Here is an 18,953-nt window from a genome sequence, read left to right as displayed (position 1 = left end):
ATATGTCACTATTTCTCCCGGCTCCTCTGCACATCCTACTCTGTTGTCCCCCCATCTCATACGTGTTAAAGTGTGTGCTGGCTGCCAGGGCTCAGTGGGGACACAGCTGGAACTCAGCCATGGAGAGTTACAGAGGGCAGATCTGATCTGGGTCCCTCATGCCAGGCCCTTTCGGTCCACTCTAATGGGCCTCATAGACCACAGCAGGGCCCAGCTCTCTATGACACAACCCACTCCAAGGTCAAGAGGGGAACCAGGCCCCGTGCGCCACCTCTCAGGCCTCCATTTTCAGAGATGATCAGTGACTTCAGAGCAAATACCCCCAGCTCGTACAGCTGAAATGTGGGCAGAATCTGTCACACCCGGTTGTACCCCTGAAGGACAGGGGCAGGGCTGGGATCCTGGAGTCATATCCTGACACCATTTTCTTGACCAGGCAATGCTCCAGCCACGTCCCCAGCCTGGCCACCAACCTCTCAGAAGGTGGTCCAACGGGCAGGGACCTCTCCCAGGAGTCAGGGACGTGTGGCCTGCTCACCCCCACATAGCTGCCAGCACCAACAGCCCCCAGTACCTGGAAACCTGGTTTGTAGGCACTGAGGGAAGAGGAGTACAGGATGGTGGCAGTGCTGAGAACCACGGCCTCAGGTGAGTAGGGTCAAATCCTAAAGCGAGGACCCTGCAGGCTGCACGTGGGTGGCTGGGACCCCCCCGGGGTCTGCCTGCGTGAATTTGTCCCTGGGAGCACCTTGGGTGGGTCCCATCTGCCCCATTCCGACTCCAGGTGCCTCTGTGGGAAATCCTTGGTGGTGTCTCCTGCCACACAGCTCGTCACTCCCATTGGGTGCTGAGTGCTGGGTGCAGAGCCCAGCTCCCCCAGGGACTACCAGCTTTCCTCTCACAAGTCAAAGGTGTTTCAACTTGGGCCAGCAAAGAAGCAAGTGCCTCTCCTGGCTGAATACAGATGGCAGAGGCTGATTTAAATAAACCTATTAATTATCTGCAGCTTAGCACGCGTGTGTATGCGTGCTGCAGCTCCTAAGTAATGTAGCTCAGGAAGCCGTCCCATCTATTACATTTAATCACTGTTCCCTGTGGTGTGCAGGATCCAGACACAATGATAACTGCGCTGTCCCGGGAGCCTGGCTAACCCCAGAGGGGCTGCTCATTGGGAGGGGCCCAAGAGCGGGGCCAGGCAGAAGAGGCTGCAGCACTTCATGGGAGGGATCGACTCTTCTCCTGGCCCCCTGAGCCTCCCCATCCTCCAGGACAAACTGGTCTCCTGTGACACAGACGCCTCTCTGTGCCACAGGCCACAGTGATGTCACAGCCTACCAGTGCCCCTGCAGCTTGGTAACACTGCCAGCCCAAGAGGAATGAGCCTCTCAGAGTTTGGAGTCTTGGCCAGGACTATGGATCTGAAGCTCACCTGTAGACCGCACCCAAGGGCCAGGACACCAAGGAGGGAGGGAGGGAAGGCAGAGAGTAGTGGCCAGGGAAGGTGAGCAGTGGCCAGGAAAGGTGAGCAAGTGGGTTGGCCTCCACCTCTCCCAAGTTCACAGACATGCAGTTGCCCTCCCAGGGCCTCCATCTGAGAGCAGGTGACGCGGAGGTGCCCAAGTGTGCTCTGCAGCCTCCAGCCAGGGCTGCAGCAAGCCTGCCTTGTGTGACGCCCTCACTGGTGGCCTGAGCAGCTTCCTCAGTTGTGGTAGAGGCTGGGAGAAGGTCCATCCTTGGCAAAGGTCTGCCTTTCTCTGGGCCTTAATGGAGATGGGGGTGATCTGGCTGCAGGGCATCTCAGATCATAGGTGCTCACACGGGGCGGGGGGGTGCACAGCCAGTCCAGCACCAAGAACATAACAGTGTTTACGACTCCTCTCTGCCTTGTCTCGTCTCTCTGTTCGGTAAAAGTCTGCACTTTGAAGACAGAAAAGGGCGCACTTCAACATCCACCATGCGGAAGAGAAGGATGCCAGAGAAAGCTGGAAGGCAGCCTCCATTAGAGAGCAGCTTCCTTCTACCCTAAGTCTTCCCAGAACAGGGTCTGGGCTTCCTGCTGAGCACCAGGGTACACACAGGGCTCAGCCTGCTGTGCTTGGCCAGGGGCCTGCTTGGAGATCAAAGGTCATGAGGGATGAGAGCAGGCCAGAGGCCTCCAAGGCCAGCAAGACTACATGGCTCAGGAAGAAGAGCCAGACATTCCATGTTATGGCCAGCATTTGTCCCTGCAGTCACCCATCCCTCTTCCCTCCTTCCTTCCCTGCCTCTCTCATTGGGCTCCTGTGTAGTTCACTGTGTGGACTGGACTCCCTCCTGGCTGGAAGACACTAGTGAGTGAAATAGGGACAGGTCCAGTATGGGGTGACCTGTGGTGGGGAGTCGTCTTCCTTCTGCTCCAGCTGAAGCTGACAGCAATAAACACCCTTCTGCCTCCACCCCGGGTGATTGTCGGAGGCCTGGCCTCTCTTGCTGCATCACTGTCCTGGGGGCACTGTCCACTCTCTCCTTAGGACACATAGCAAGCATTCCAAGAGAAGCTGATGGAGCCACCTCTCGGAGACCCCCACAGGTGAATGAAGCAGAGACGCTCCCTCAAACTGACACACCTTCTCCAAAACTAACACCCTGGTAAGAGGGTTGCCAGTCCGAAGAAAATCCCAGCACTAATAACTCTTCAATTACATTCCAGACACCTGGGAAATTTTGAAATAATAATAATTTGGAGGTCTAATCTGTTAAAACAATAGCTTTTAATATTCATTTGTTACTGGCAATAAATGGCCATAATAACCTGATGATTAAGCTGGTGTGACCTTCATTGAACCTTAAAGATCCTCATTTGCATTCTCATTAAAATGACAGTTTCTGTCTCATTCTTTGAAATCCATAAGGCTCTCCCTTCCAGAACTTCCAGAGCCTCCCTGAAGAGTAATTAACTCGTGTGATTAAAAATGTAATATGTTGGGAACATTTTTTACTTTACGAAGGTGCCAGGTTAAAAGTTTTAATATGCACTGCATTAATCATAAATCGTTTTGATTTAAAAAGAAAGAAAGAAAGAAAGAAGAAACCCTCACAGAATGAGAAGGAAATGGGGAAGCTTCGTTGCCAGAGTTGGATTATCATAATTTCTTTCCTATCCTAAGTTTTATTAATGGGAAAAAATGATGAGCTAAAAAACTCAAAATCCTGCACCTTCAAAGTGGCGCCAGCCCCCAGGAGAGGCCTGAGACTGCTTCACTGGGTCTCCTCCCTGCTCTTCAAAGCCCTGCAGTCTGCACCTGTCCCCTGAGCCCAGATGAGAGGTGAGCTCCTCCACTCAGCCTGCAAGGCTGGGCTCTGGGAGCCAGAGCCAGATGAAAAGGCAGCTGTGGTTTGTACCTTGTTTTGCAATTTGGAAGAATTTCCATATCTTCTTTGATGCTCTCATTCAAAGGACAGGGGCCTGAGCAAGCAGGATTGTCCACACTGGCAGGGACAGGACCTGAAAGCTGGGCATGGGATCCTGATAGGCCCTCCAGAGAGGAGAGGCCCAGGCTAGGGCTGTGACCAAAGTCGGGTAGACACAGACAGGCACCATGCACCCATACAGAGCCCAGGGCAGGTGAACTCAGAAACCTTCCAGAATGCTGGCCCTTCTACAGCACCTAGGCAGAAGGGCCAGGTAAGCAGGCAAGGGCCTTGGGACAAAGTGGCAAAGCCCCCTCCAATGTCAATCACAGGGACCCTGAGAGCCATGCATCCTTGGCCACTGGCTTGCTCCAGCCCGCCTCAGGACTCCTCTGCCCAGGCCCTAGTCCAGGACTGATGGGCCTCGTGACTTGCTCCCCAACTTCTCCAGGCTCATACCTGCTCCTCACCTGTACAGCATGCCTCTCCTCAGCCCCATGGCCCCAAGCCAGGAGTCACCCAGGATGCATCACACCCCACCCCTGATTGGAGCTCAACCTCAGGACACCTCTCTTCTCCCACCACCATACCCCAAACTCACCAGCTCACCCACTGGACACATCTTCCCCATGATGCCACCTTCCTCCTGAATGCCCTGAATGTGGTGCTAAGGGACACAGCCTGCCCCTCTCCATCCCTCCTGATCCCTCCTGCCAGGGATCTTGTGAGTATCTCTGCTTTTGGCCAAGGTCCCAGGATGCAGTGGGGATCTCAGTTCAGCAGGGACAGAGCAAGGACACACACTAACCACAGCATAATGGGCTGTCAGGCCTGGGGACGTTAGGGCTTGTGCAGGAGGGAGGTGGCCGTTGCCAGGGTGATACCAGGGCACCTCCCTAAGAGTGGCATGTGAAGACAGCACCTGTAAAGCCCTGTCCAGGCCTCAGTCTCCAGGATATGCCACGGGACGATGGCAGCTGTGGCCACCATGGACATCCTGGGGGCCAGACCCAGGGCCCAGCTCAAGTCCACCCCTAGGGAACCTACATGGGTGCAACTGGAGCTGTGCCCACTCCTTCCTGGGCCTGGCAAGGACCCTCCAAGGATGATAAATATTTATTTAAGGTTTTTCCAGCCGTCAGTGTGATAAACGAACCCTTGACAAATCAATGAATCAAGTAAGCCGAGTTAATCTACAGGGGACCTGCAGAAGGGGAGGGGGTCCCGTCTGCCTGAGATTCCAAGCCCCTGGAGGGGTTTAAGGTGATCGATCCAATTAGGCCACAGCTGGGCAGCAGGCAGGGACGGAGCAGGGTTCTCTGTCTAAAGAAAGGAGGCTCTTACCCGCTAAGGCCCTGCTGGGATCCCAAGACAGATACCCTCAAGTGAGTCCATCACTGGCCTTAGGATTCAGCCACCAGCTAAATATCAGGGGGCATTTCCTAAACAAGAGGCTGCTTCCCAGGTTTCCTGAGGGCTTTGAGCAAATCCACTTTCTTCCTCAAAACCCAGCCTCTGCTGCTATTCATAGGCAGCCCTCCTCCCGCCCAGGCCAGTTAGTGAGGGAGTAGCCTAAAAGAGTAACAAGCGAGGGCCCTTCCCAACTCTGGTCAACCAGCCCCAAGAGGTCCACTGTGGCCAGGGCTCTGGTGTGGTCCCTGATGGTCTTGGCATGAACACAGTGCCAGGCTGGACACAGTGGTACAGGAGAGTAGATAGAGCAGGTGGTGGGAGATGGAGGAAGTGTTTTCTGGGTGGGAGAGGCATTGGAAAGGCTGCAGCCTCCATGTAGAGTGGCCAGCTACACCCTGCCACACATGTGCCTGGTGTTTTCCACAGGTTTCATTGCAGCCCATGCCCCATTCCTGCCACTGACTTGGGCCCCCTGCTATACTCGGCCACTTTGCTACCAACAGCCACCATTGTCACACACCCCATGGAAAGCCAGGGGCTGGGGTGGGGAGTTTTGGAGCCTACTTTTATAGGACAGGGTCTTCAGAAAGGAATACTCTCCAGGGGTCTCACTGCTTCCTGTGCCTCCCCTCCCATCCCTGCATTCCTAACACTTGGCAGGGCAGAAGACACACAGACTCTGCCCACCCTGCTATCAGGCCCAGCTCACCCATTACCCAAGAAAATCCTGCACGCGGCCTCACAGGTCTACACGCAAGCTGAACTTCAGGTCACGTATTGAGGGGTTCTGGATTGGAATCTGTCATATACTCACCCCTGTAGCCTGTGCCTGGAAAGCCTCTGAAGCACTGCCCCATAGCACCCTGGGGACCCCGGTTGCTCACTGATTGCCGCCTGCCTGGAAAGTGAGAGGAGAGGGGCCAGGTCTGACATGGTACTGAGGCCAAGGTGGGGATGCCCTAGCCAAGGCCTGGCCTGGGGGTTGGAACTGAGACACTCAACCTTTGGCCAGCATTTGTCCACCTGCCCAGACTTGTGTGTCAGCAGGCTCCTTGCCAGGGTGCCCAGGAACCAGCCCCATCCAGGTCACTCTGGGTCCCTGGGAGGGCAGTGGAACAGTCAGCAGTATGGCCACGCCAACGCAGTTGTGTGGTGCTGGTCTTACCTCCTGTCTGAAAGACGCCATGGGTTGAGACTCATCTCTAGCAGCAGGGTGCTAAGGGCTTCGAACGGGTCTGTCCTGGGGCCTCAAAGGTCCACACTAGCCCACCTCATGACTGCCAGGGCAGGACACAGCTGAGACTTGGCAGGCCATTTCAACAATAACTTGCTCCGCCTCCCTCCAGGAACTGCAGAGGTGAAAGTGAACTGCATTGTTCTGGTCAAGTGTCACAGCTGGAGTCCTGGAGGCACCTGCTCTAGGTAGAACAGAGGTGGTGGAACTGCAGGGAGGGAATGGCTACATCTTTGGGACAGGTACTCCTTTGGCTTAGGTCTGTGAGTCAGCACTGCAAGTCTCCAGGTAAGCCCCTGAAGCTGGGCCCTGGCCTGCAAATGACTGCCCTACCCTGGCTCCCAACAGCCCCCCTGTCTCACCACCCCAGCAAGGCAAGAGGCACCTGTGGACACACTGAAAGAAGGAAAGAAACACACGTTTGAAAGACACTGTACCACAGCCCTATTTTTAAATCCTTTTGAAGAAAGTCAGCTGGGAGGTATGACTGGTACTGCAACGGGGCCAGGGGTACACCCTTTGGCCTGGAGACACTAATGCCATGCCCTCTCTCCCTCCCTATCTCTGTCTCTCTCTGACCCTCCCTCTCCAGCACACACGTGTCATTGCCGTCCCAAAAACTCAAATCTGGCCAAACCTTCCCCTCAGCCCAGCATCTTCGTGAGTTCTGCACAGACAGGCTGACCACTGGCCAATTCAGAAACAAGTTTAGGTTGCCCTGGTCCCAGGATCTGTGCACGACTGGAACGTCTTATAGAATTCTGTAGGAAAGATGGGCACTTGGCTCTGCCTCCCATATCCTACAGAACTTGGACAGAAAGGGCCCCATTCACACCGAGGCACCAGGCACCACCAGTCAGGGACTGAGCATCAGGATCAGTTTCCCAGAGTGTTCTGTGTGCTCTGCAGCTCTGATGTCTCCCTGAGTCTCATATAAGGAGGGAGGATGAACACTTGGGTCTTCTTGGTCCAAGACTGTTCACTTTTCAGAGGCCATATGAAGAGTTTCTTTTCAAAATTTCTTTTGAGGACTTAGGTCCCACTCTGGGAGCCTTGGGAAGCCTGAGCTCATGTGGACAGGTGTCTACTACTGACAGGAAGACACGCTGACTTTACTCACTGACTCAGTGCCGGCTGAGCAGGGTCCACGCAGCTCTGCCTTCCCATAGATTAAGCCTCAGGGCAGGAGGCATATGACGCCAGCCTCCCCATCTGTCCATCTGCCTCTCTTCTCCCTCTCCTGTCTGGCTTGAAGGAGGCCTTCCAGGCCTGGCCATTAATTCTTAACCTTGTTCACAGTGGGCTACAGGGGGCAGGGCAGGCCCACATGTAGGGTGGCAATGGGATGACAAGTTAGGCACTAGAGGACACTGCACCAATGGGCAGGAAACCCAGTGAGTGTCCACAGAGCACATGTGCCAAGGTGCCAGCCTCTACCACACACTGGTCATCTCACGTGCTCCACTGTTGAACTGCTCTGTGACTCAGCTCCTGCTGGAAAGAGGGGCCATCCACCTCACAGGGATGCAGAAGGACGAGTCACTATGTGTAAACCATCTGGACGTGCGCCCAGGGCATAGTAAGCTGTCAGTGAACACCAACAAAAACAAGTCTTTGAGAGCACATGGAGCTCCAGTTTGGGCTTGGTCCCATGAATCCATCATTGTGTACAGCCCATGTGCCTGGGCAAGGGCAGTGTTGACTCTCAGTGCACATGGGTCGAAGCTCTGCCCACTGCTCATGGCCACACACGGTTAGGGTGGAAGATGGATCCCAACCCAGTGCAGCCTGGTCCCAAGGTGCAAAGCCTGACACTGGCCCTGCCCTAGCCCCTACCCTGGAGGACCCTCTGGAATGGCCATTTCCCAGAAGGATGAACAGGACCAGCCGAGGTTGGACAAGAAGCACCTGTGCCCGCCTCTGTTGTGTTCTCATAGCCTGCTTGGCACCACCCATTTTATCCCCTTCTTCAAATGCCACCACATGGATATGATCAATAATATTTAAATTTGAATTAGGGCCACCTTCTGAAATGCATGCAGATTCACTTGATGCACAAGGTTCATGTCACACAGATCTGGAGCTAGAAATTCCAACTCCTGCTCTGAGTGGGCCACCAGCTGCCCAGCGCCCAGGTGGGACTCAGTATCCCCAAAGTGCCTGTTCTTCAGAGCATTTATTGAGAGTCCACGTAATTTGCACAAGCCAAGGTGTGGGTATCAGCAGCGAGCCTAGGCTGAAAACTCAAGCGTCTACTAACTGCAGACCATTGGGCCATGGGTCCTTGATAAGTAAGGCAGAACACAGGGATCGTGAATTCTGCTCTTGGCTGAGACTTGGGCTCGTTTACTTGAGACAAGAGTGACGTGTGTTTACTCTGTGCTTCTACGGAGGACACAATTTACGATGAAACCAATGGTGTCATTTCATGCCAACGGATTTGCATCTCACATCTGAAAACTCCTCTTTAGGTCAATTTGACTTCTGTGAAGAATCTCTCTGGCCAGACGGCTCTTTGCAGCGTGGGTGTGGTGGTATTGTACATAGTTTCATTCCCAGAAAGGCAATGAATTCAGGGAAAACAATAGACTTTAGTCCAGCAAGGAGCCACACATTCACTAAGCAGCTGCTGGATGCCAGGTACTATGGGAGACTGGACTGAAGGGGCACGGAGAGACATACAGGGTTGTGAATGTTGGGTGATGGCTTGGAGAATATTCACTCCCACCCCTACCCTGCTGATGCTGGGCTCTGTGCAGGGCCGGAGACTGTGAGACTTGCTGGTGTGTGGGGTTGGGAAGCAGTGTGCCCTCTGGGGAGCAGTCTTGAACTTAACACACAACCTGGGCCTTGTACCAAGATCAGGAGAACCTCAGCAAAGACACACACACACACACACATACACCCTGGGGCCTGAGACCTGGGTCCAGTCTAGCCACGCTGTGGCTGGCCCAGAAACACACAGCTGGGGCCACCCCCGCTGACGACAGACATGTGGCATCATGAACCACTGACTTCTCAAGTTGTTACACGGCACATTTGAGGCCACAGCTGAGAAAGGCACTCAATTTCAAAAATGTAGAGTGGTTGAGAATCCAAGCTCATGCTGACTTAAAGAGCACAGAAAGTCACACTCAAGGTCACTGTCCGTGTGCAGAGGGGTGGGGGGAGGGCATCTGGAGCACAGGAACATGGTGGCACATAGCATGTCAAGCCATTGTCTTCGCTACATTTGCTTTAGAAACAAGAACAACCCTGCAGAGATCAACGCCCTATCAGTGTGCACATGCATGAGTGTGCCACAGGGAAGTAATGGGACGCCACCTGCCATGGCAGGATCCTCTACTTGGTACTCTTGGGGCTTCATTCACCAGAGCAGAGGCCTCAGGGCCACCGTTCCTGCCTCTAGGACATCAAAACATGCACAGCACAAAGCCAGGGTGCGGGGGCTCAAGTGAGCTGCCTAGAATGACAACTCCTCAGTCACTGTTTAGCCACAGAATGTTGAGCTACTTACTGCACATCAATCTGTAAACCTTTCCCACTTATAAAAGGAGAGGGGGTTCACTGTACCTTACAGCAGCACGTTCCAAACTGTAGCATGCATCAGAACCCCCACAAAGGGAGATGGGGAAACCCAGTTCCCCTCCCCAGTTTTTGACTCAGCAGGCTTGGGGGAGCTGGCAAATGCATTTCTAACTCATCCGCAGGCCAGGCTGATGGCTAGCTTGGACCTCACTCAGAGCCACCAGTTCAGAAGGCAGTTGTGAAAATTCAATCAGAAAACATTCGTAAAGAAGAAACCAAGCTCTAGCCCATGAGGCAGGGCCCTGAGGATGACTTGCTATGGCTGTCACAACTGTCCTTACACAATGAAAAGAGTCTGGCTGCTCAAATGCTGGCTAAGCTCCCAGTAACAAGAGCACATCCCTCCTCAGCCCAGGGGAGGGGCCCCAGGCTCAGTCCTAAGGTGACATCACAGGCAAAGCCATCTCACCACCCCTTCTTCAGCGTCCTAGACACCATGAATGGCTGGTTTAGGGGATTCCCACAGCCAAGGAATCCCTGAAAGTTCTAAACACAGGGCTCAACAGCCCCTCATTAATTCAGGGATCCCCTGACCCACTGTGCACAACGCCCCCTGTGGAGGGCGGCCCACAAGATCCACCAGCGGAGGAAACTAGGCTCCAATCCTGCCTTCCACCCACATAGCACACAGGAAGATGTGTGCTATGAGGTCAGTGCCAGGCCCGCCGATCTTCCCATAAGTGCTTCTGCTGAAGGCTGCCTCTGCCTTTTCATTTGAAAATATAGATACCATCAGACATTTTGATCATCTCTATTTTAGTTCCTACACTTCAATTTTGGCAGTACTCTCTTGGGAGCGGGGGGGAAAACACATTTTTCTCTACCATTTTTAATCTTCTTTTATTTATCAAACTTAGCTTCTCTTTTGGTGGATTAAAACAGACTTGGACAGAGTTGGGAAAAACAAACTGTTTTTGAACAAGACAAAGATTGAGTCTGGCCAACTGGAGATTTTCAATCCTTGTTGAACCAAGTCAAGGCAGCCAGTAGTAACACTGCAGTCAGCAAGCTGCCTTCTGTGAGAGCTGGTGGGACCTCACCATGTACAAAGCCAGGGCCTGGGGTTTCCAAAAGTAACTAGCCCCAAGCAGGCAACTCCACGAGGCCTCTCTTGGACTGCGGGAGAATCTGTTGGCCGTGTGTGTTGGATGTGAATACAAAGTGGGCCCACTTACCACTGGATGGCCTCACAGGTAGGCCTGAGGGATGGGAAGGACTGGAGGACTTTGTGCTAATGGCTTTGTCAATAGTCAGCACTACCTCTGCCTCTCTTGTTCCATGTATGAGGGTGGGCCAAAAAAGGTCAAGAAAATAGAAAAGCCATCCACTCCCACCCACTTCCTCCTCCCTGTGGTCCAAAAGGGCAGTCTTTGTCCCTTGGGTCACTGACAGATCTCTGAGGGTCATCCTGTGCTCAGCACAGCACGTGTTTGCCAAAGGAACCAAGGATTTTGCAGGAATAAGCCTGGCTCAAGGCTGGTGACCCTGCATACGTCCAGTGCTCAAAGGGAGCCACGCATGAGCTGCTGTTAACATCGCAGAGAGAAGCTGCTGGTACCGAGCTCCCCGTGAGGGCTGGGGGAGGGGGGTACTGAAGGAGTAAGCTTGTCCATGGCCTTTCTCACGTCATGTCCTGAGTCCCCTTGGAGAGCACACACCTTTTCCATTATGGCTGGTGAGTCCTCCCTGACTCAAGAGCCTATTGCCTGCCAGCTACCCACAGAGGTCTCTGACTGGTCCCCCAGGTGACCACTGGGGCAATTCCAATGCTCTTGAGAGACTCAGTTCCAGAACTTGGGGTCCCAGTATGACTCAGGCTCCCTCCCTCTGCCCTTATGCTGGGCCTAGCCATCAGGAACCTCCTAACAGTTCCACTGGGCAGGCTCTATACCATAGAGCACCCACTTCCAGGCAGCACAGGCAGCACTTATTCACTCACTCTGTCATTCATCTGTGCGTTCATTCGCACACCAGACAATGACTGGGTGTTTCTGCCTGGCCAGACTTGGTGCATTGCTGAAAAAGTGCCGCCAACAGGGGATAGGGCTTAGGGACAGTTTTCCCTCCCTCTCTACTCCAGGGCTCTGTGAGGATCAGAGCCCCGCTTCTATTCTTTCTGGGCACCAACCCTGTCTTCCTAGGCAGTCTCAGGCTGGGAACAGGGAGAGTCTTGGAACCCTCTACTTCTCCTATCACCAACACAGGATCCTCCACAATGCTAACTCCGTTCCAGAAAGATTGCAAGGCAGTGGCCAGATACCAAGTAAGATTTGCACATTTCGGAAACATTTGCCCAGCACCTCCCATCTTCCATGTGCTGACTGTCTGCTAGGCATTCCAGATGCAGGGGAGCAGACACTTGGTTTGCTGACCCCACGGGGATCCCCTAGGTCAAGCAGCTGCCAAATAACAACAATTACAACAAATTCTAGTAAGTGCTGTCATGGGGGACAGGTACAGCCCCTCACCCAAGACAGGCCCACCAAGCATTTGAGCAAGGCTGCCATAAGGCAAATCATCAAGAAGAACTTAGGACAGGCAGCATTAGCAAGATGGAAGCCATGACTAAGGTTAGGAAGAAGGGCTCCAGCTAGCAGACGGAAAGAGCAGGAGAGAAGAAGAAGAAAAAGAGAGAGCATGGTAGAGTCTACAAATGTAAACCATCTCCTGTGGACCTGAAACTCGCCTAGCACCCCAGTGATGGTTGAGTCTGGGAGAAGTCTTTTTCCTGTTGACTGAAGCCCTGGGGGCAGGGCAAGCTGTGCTCTCCCTGAGAAGGGAAGACAGCTCCAGAGTAGCTGTTGCCCTGTGAGAAACAAGTCCACTGAGTCCACTCACTCTGACCTTTCAGGCCTAGGGACAGGGAAGAGGGCTTCAGAACTTGAGCCCTTTGCCCTTTGCCTGGCTGGCCTCCTCCTGCACTCATTCCATGTGCACTCAGTCACACTCCTGCATAAGATCCCAAATCATGCCTTGTTGGCAAGCTCTGCCCAGGTTGAGGTGCCCTGTCCTACCCCTGATTATAGTAAAAGCCAGAACTCGAGAAGTTCTCCAAGTAGGTTTCCCTGTGGCCCAGATGGGTAACCGAGACCCACACACAGCCGACAGCTCTCGGGACACAGCAAATTCTCAGAGCTACTTCTCAGTGTGCCTAACCATCCCCCTTGGGCAGGAGAAAAAAAGCAGGTAAAAAATGCAAGCCACCTCAACACAGCTGGCGCCTGCTCTTCCCCAGCCCGAGGAAGCTGGCATGGCACTAATGTAATTAACACTGTTCCCACCCTCCCGGTGCTGCTGCTCATTTGAATAAAGCCCAAATTAGCATTCGGTGCAGAGGTCTGCATATTTCAATAAAGTGATGGCTTGTCGGATGTCTCCTCCATTGCTGTCTGATGGAGCCCAGCAAGCCCAGGACTGGCCTTGGAGCGGGGGCAAGAATCTGGGATCCGCCCCAAGTCAGCATACCACTTTGCCCTGTGCCAGCCATTCTCCTACAAAATGGGAAAATAATTCAGGGTGGAGGATGCTCCCAGGTCTACAAGGTGAGAGGGCCCAGCATTCCCACTCAGCCAGGGTCAGGAGCATCACAGCTAGGTTTGGCCACACACTTAGTGATCATTGAGGGTGAGGAAATGGAGATGGCCATCAGGTCCAGGCCCTGGAGTTCTGGAGAGGGAAGGACATCAAGATGTTACACAAAGACAGGCTCCACTGGGAGGATGCCCCTGGGTCTCTACCTAGAGAGACTACCACATGCTCTGGCTGATGGATTTGCCACAAAATGGCAGGTTAGAGTGGCTGGGCCCTATAGCACCATGCTGAACCCATGGAGCACCCAAGTGACTGCAAGTGTGGCCACACAGCCATTAAGATGTCTACCATTGTGGGCCACCTGGAGCCCACCAGCCCCAGGGCCTGTCAGAATGGGATTCAGATTCTCATGGAGTTTGAGAGTAGCTGGCGCCTCTTTCCTACAGGAGCCAGCTGCAGCCCTGACCCTCAACCCATCTCTACCACCCCATCCCCACCTGGGTCTGCTCTCCTGTGAGTAAGGGTCTCGTGAGCCAAGATACCCACCTGAGGGAAACACCTGTCTGGCCCATACTCCCAGCCTGTCTAGAACCTAACCATCCCCCTTGGGCAGGAATGACCTCCCAGCCTGGCCTACAGTAGGGCACCAAACAGACCAGGGAGTCCAGGGTTCTGCTAGCCAGTCACCCCACGAAGGCAAGAGTAGAGAGGAGGGAGAGGCTGGGTGGGCTGGACCACAACACTACTCCTGGCCTTCCCTGCCCAGACTGCAGTGAGCAATCCTTACTTCAGCCATATGGTAAGGCTCCCTCAGCACCTCAGAGTCCTTCTATGGGAGGGTGGCCGATAACCTGGTCAGGGCCAGCTCAGGGGAAGCTGCCCTCGAGGGAAATCCTGCAGCTGCTCTTTCTGGGTGACATTTTCTCCAAGTGGCCTGAAAGGTCACCTCCATCCATTCAAATCCTGTTTCATAGCCATGGTTATATTTTATGATTCTTTTACGATGGTTTTTGTCTTTATGTTCCACAAATGTTATTGCAAAAGACAACTGAGGCCAACCTCTGCCACAGGCGGGAACAAGCCTGGCTAATAGGGCTGGTCCTGGTGAGCCTAGTTTTCAGTGCCACCAAGCCAGGAAAGGCATATGAGGGACTGGAGTGGACACAGACCCCAACTGCTCTCCCCACTGTGTACTCCTGGGCAAGCCACTTCGGTGTCTGCTGAATGGGCCTGACTCAAAGCCCCCCTGACTTTGAGGCAGGGATGCACAATTGGGGAGGGTCTGATTCCTGCCCACCTAGCAGGGTCCAAGTGCCCTGCAGCAGCCTCACAACGTTCACAATCACCCACTCCATGGTGGGTAAAGCTCGGTCTTCCCAGCTGTCTGCAACCTAACTGAACCCCATGGGTGTGAGTGGCTCCCAAGGCTGGCCCAGGCTTGGGGGCCAGACAGTCCTGGTCATGGGCTCTGGAGGGGCCCTCAGCACCCCCAGGTGCATGGCTCAGTGAAGGCCTGGAGGTATTGGGCCTCCTGGAAACGGTACTGGCTAGCATACATCCCCATCCAGCCTCAGGGCAAAGGCTGGACCGAGTGCTTTCACAGTCACACTGACGTGAGCAAAGTCATTTCCTGCATCTAGTCCTACACACACAGGCCTGATTCACTGAATGCCAGGGCTGACTGGTTGCCTCCTGCGCACACACACGGCCAGGATAAGTTCCATTCCTAAGGAAAAAGAGATCCCCCAAACTTTCTGATACACCGCCTGTCCCTCAAAACTAGTGTCCCAGAGTGGCCATTTCTAGAGGTGGGCTGTGGCCGAGGCTGACCACTCTTCTTCTGACCTGGTCCAGAGCCACTGCAGACCACTTGGGGCCACCACTCAAACTTACGCCCAGCTGTCTGAAGCCAGGTCCTGCAGGTTCCCTGGCATAGGCAGGCTGGGAGGCCACGGTCTATTCATAGGCATCTGTTGTCCTCTGAGGGAAAGCTGGAACCAGGCACTATCCCCCAACCTGAAGTGTCCCACACACCAGGTTTAGGTGGGCATCGTGGGTGGTCAGCTGTTTGAGAACAATAGATGTCGCCTTCCCTATCCTGCCCTAAAGGTCTGTAGAAAAAGCTCCCAAGGGTGATGCCAGCTGGGGAAACTGAGGCCCAGAGTGGTTACCTTTCCTTTATGGGTTGAACTGTGTCTCCACAAAAGAAATATTCAAGTCTTGGCCCCACAGAAAATAGGGCCTTATTTGCAATAGAGTCACTGCAGGTATGATTAGTTAAGAAGAGGGTGCAAACTGGGTGCGACAGCCCTGCACCCAAGGGCTGGTGTCCTCGTGGAAAGCAAAGAATAGGCCGAGGGTCACATGAAGGTGGAGGGAGAGACTGAAGAGGGTCAGCTACAGAGCCACACGCTAAGAGATCACACAGATACACCCCTGAGGTAAGGCCCCTCCAGCAGACACTGCAGTGATGGTCCTGGATTAACTCCATCCTGCCTGCTTTTGCCACCAGGCTCATCCTGTGCCTTAGTGCCCAGGTGAGCACAGGAAGCTGCACCACACATCATACCCACAGCTGGGCCCAAACCTTCCTCTAAACATCCAAAGTGAAAACCGAGGCTGCGTGTTCCCCAGTGTGTTAGTGACTAGGTTCTCAATTGCATTGTTGTGCAAAGGAGGAAAACCTGATGAATTAAGAAATTATTCTAGTGCGGCACCTTGAGAAAGGGAATCAAGACCAGGATTCAGGCGCCATTGAGATGACAAAAGGCGGACTCTGTGTGGGTCTGCATGCTGGTGCTTCTCACCACTTGGTGGGACTTCAGGATTCAACCAGGAGCTGGGAGACCCACAGGTCAAGAGCATCAGTAACTCATTCAACCAAGGAAGACTGGCGAGCAGAGGGGATGAGCAACTTGGCCATCTTTCTCAAGAGTGTGACATTTCACATCTTTCTCAAGAGGTGACCCTGGAACAAGCGGCTTGTGGAAGGAAGTTTCCCGGACCAGCAGCGTCCATTCTGACTAATGTTTGCCAGGCTTCCTGGCCAACAGGCTGGTGAGAGCCTCACCAGGTCCAGGGGCACTGGCCCCTCCCCACTGGCTACAGCCCATCCCCATCTGCAGCTCCTTGTTCAAGGACACCTTTGAGACCTACACTGCTCCAGCCAGAATGGCTCTCAGCCTCCTCCTGGAAGAAAGGATCTTAGACTGCCCCCAGACCTGTGCCCTGAAGAGGGTACAGCACAGCCTGGTGCTGGCCAGCAGATGCATCTGGACGGGGAAATGTCCAGCCCAGGGGGAGCAGATGGTAGGAGTCAAGGGGCCCCTTGGTTATTGGGCTAGATTGGGTGTAGCTGTCATACAATCAGGAGCCTGTTCATGCTGGGTTTTCCTGGGACTCAGCTCCTAGAGGACTCAAAACCCTGATAAAGCTGGGCTGGGCTGGAGAAGACCCAGAGCTCTGTCTGTCGATCCAGGATCCCTGAGCCTTTCTTCTCGGCCCAGACTCCTCATCATCCCCAGAGTCCAGGTCCCACCCTGCTTGAGTCCCCACCCCTCCTCTGACTGAGGCCTGGTCCCGAGTCCCAGATGAGCAGAGTGTGCAAACTGAAAGACTCTCCATCTGTTTCTTCCTGTAGTCCAGGACTCAGCTACAGTGTTACCTCTTACGAGTGACCGCTCGTGACCAACTGATCCCAGAAGCCTTTCTGCGGCTCTTGGGCCCTTATTGTAATCCATGGTGGCTTACTGGTGGCAACACCTGGTGCCTTTTTACTAATTTGCTCACTGGTATCCTCTCCCATAGAGCAGGTGCCCCTGAGGGCAGGTGGTCAGCACACTGCAGTTTTGAGCTGTGGCTCTTTGCAAAACACTTCAGTCTTCATTCCTGACAGCTACCTGGCGTGCACCAAGCTTCCATCAGCTGTGCCTGCTTAAAAACAAATCCAGAAGGTAGAAAAGAAAGTTGCATAGATGAACTGCACCGCTCGAAGGTAAGTTTGTCTTTAGGAAAAGTCAACACAGTAATTCTATTTGTTTCATTCCAGGTGCCAAGTGGGAAATCAAAGTGCTTTTCCTGCCGGGGAACGGGAAGAGCGGCTCTGGAGTGATCCCCCGGCCGGTGCTCCCTCTGCAGAATTGCGCCGTCTGCAGAGCCGCCCATGTCCCATTACTGCGCCTTCTTCGCCACTGATTATGTAGCAAATAAACCAATTTGGGAGCCCACCAGGGTCTTTCTGGCCACCTCTCCAGGGTCCTGGCTGAATGGACCTTATCTTCATTTCCATACAGCCGGCGTCCTCTGCGAGACGAAGAAATGTCATTATTTACCAAGAAAGCAAGGTCTGAAAATGGCAATTACTCTGCAGGTCAGCAGAAGGCCCTGAGGTGCTTTTCTCAGTAGAATCCAGGCCAGCCTGATGGAGGCTGGAAGAGAAGGCAGTGTCAATAGCCTACAGGTCCAAACCCACACGTGTGCATCCCCCTCTCTTACAAGAGCAACAGACATTCCCCCATGTATACATTTACTCATTCTTAAAATATAAATCCACCGCACACTTTATAAAACATGCAGTAAAAGACAGACGTAAGAAAGGAGATAAAAGTGGTTCAATTCCAGACCTCTCTCCGTGGACCTGTGGCCAGCCCCCATGCCCCAGGGTGTGGGCTGGATTACTGCCCATCACTGCTCCCCAGTTGTGCATGCAGTGAGAAGGGACTTTTTCCCTGCCCCTCTGATGCTGGGAGCAACCTGGTGACCTACTTTGGCCAAAGGAATGTCATGGATATGATCCATACAGGAGCCCTGGCTGAGCTCTTGTGGATGAGTTTGGTGTCTTATGGTGGGGTGGGTTTGCCATGACAAGACCAGACATGAGGCAAGAACTGGTGGAGGCACATAGAGACCACTTGAGACTGTCCTGCAGCCTGGAGCCCGGCCAGCTGACCTGTGCCTAGAGTCTGGCCCAGCCAACCAACCCTCCCACACAGGAGCAAGGGGACTGCTACTCGATGTGGTACGGAACAGTGACTGACTACTATACTGATTTAGGCCATCACTCCACCTGTGGTGCACTCTCCACAATACCCCAGGAGCTGTACCGTGTATTTTAAAGAGTTCCAAGGAGGGAGAGTTCATCAGTCAGAATCTGATTACCCCAATCACTCAGACCTGGAAACTTGACTCATGGACAGCCAGCATAAGGGCCAGGCCTAGATCAGCCCAACCTCTCCTTTTCCAGGATTATTCTCCTCCAAGGCCTACTCAGCCCTGGCTCCCATCTCTGTCTGTCCTCATGAAGCCGGGAGTCAGAAGAATCTATGAGGGAAAGGCCAGATAGAAATCATTCAGGCCTTGCAAACCACAAGCCCTTTATTTGTTATACCCTGTAAGAATGTAAGAACTCCTCTTAGGCTCTGGCAGGAGGAGCCAAACAAGCCACTGGGCCTACAAACTGCAGCTACCTCTGCTGAAGTCCTCCAGGGAGAATGACTCAGGCCAGGCCAGGCAGGTGGATGAGCACCCAAGATCTGCCAGTGACCCAGGGGAAAGGGAAGGGCGATGCCTGCCTTAGACGCCTGTCCTCCAGACCCTGACTCCATCAGCCCTGCTCAGAGTTCCTGGAGCACCATCGGCCTGAGGGTCCTGTTGAACAGTGTGTTAAGCCTGCTCGAGGCTCCTCCTATTACCTTCTCCTTACAGGGAACTTGCCCAGCTCTGGGGACACTGCAGTGGGTCAGGCAGGTGGGGTTGTTTGGAGGTTGCAGCCAGGGGCTGGCTGTCCATCTTGGTGAAA

The 18,953-nt window shown here is 53.7% G+C and overlaps 1 protein-coding gene across 1 annotated transcript in view; it reads right to left on the bottom strand.

Moving 5' to 3' along the window:
- Tafa5 (TAFA chemokine like family member 5) overlaps positions 1-18,953 on the bottom strand; it is a 218,502-nt gene that overhangs the window by 156,483 nt on the left and 43,066 nt on the right. The window lies entirely within an intron of this gene.

Source organism: Castor canadensis, chromosome 8, assembly GCF_047511655.1.
Source record: "Castor canadensis chromosome 8, mCasCan1.hap1v2, whole genome shotgun sequence".
In the NCBI taxonomy this organism is placed as follows: domain Eukaryota; kingdom Metazoa; phylum Chordata; class Mammalia; order Rodentia; family Castoridae; genus Castor; species Castor canadensis.
The sequence above is the reverse complement of the archived record's forward strand: the minus strand, read 5'-3'. Positions and strand labels throughout refer to the sequence as shown.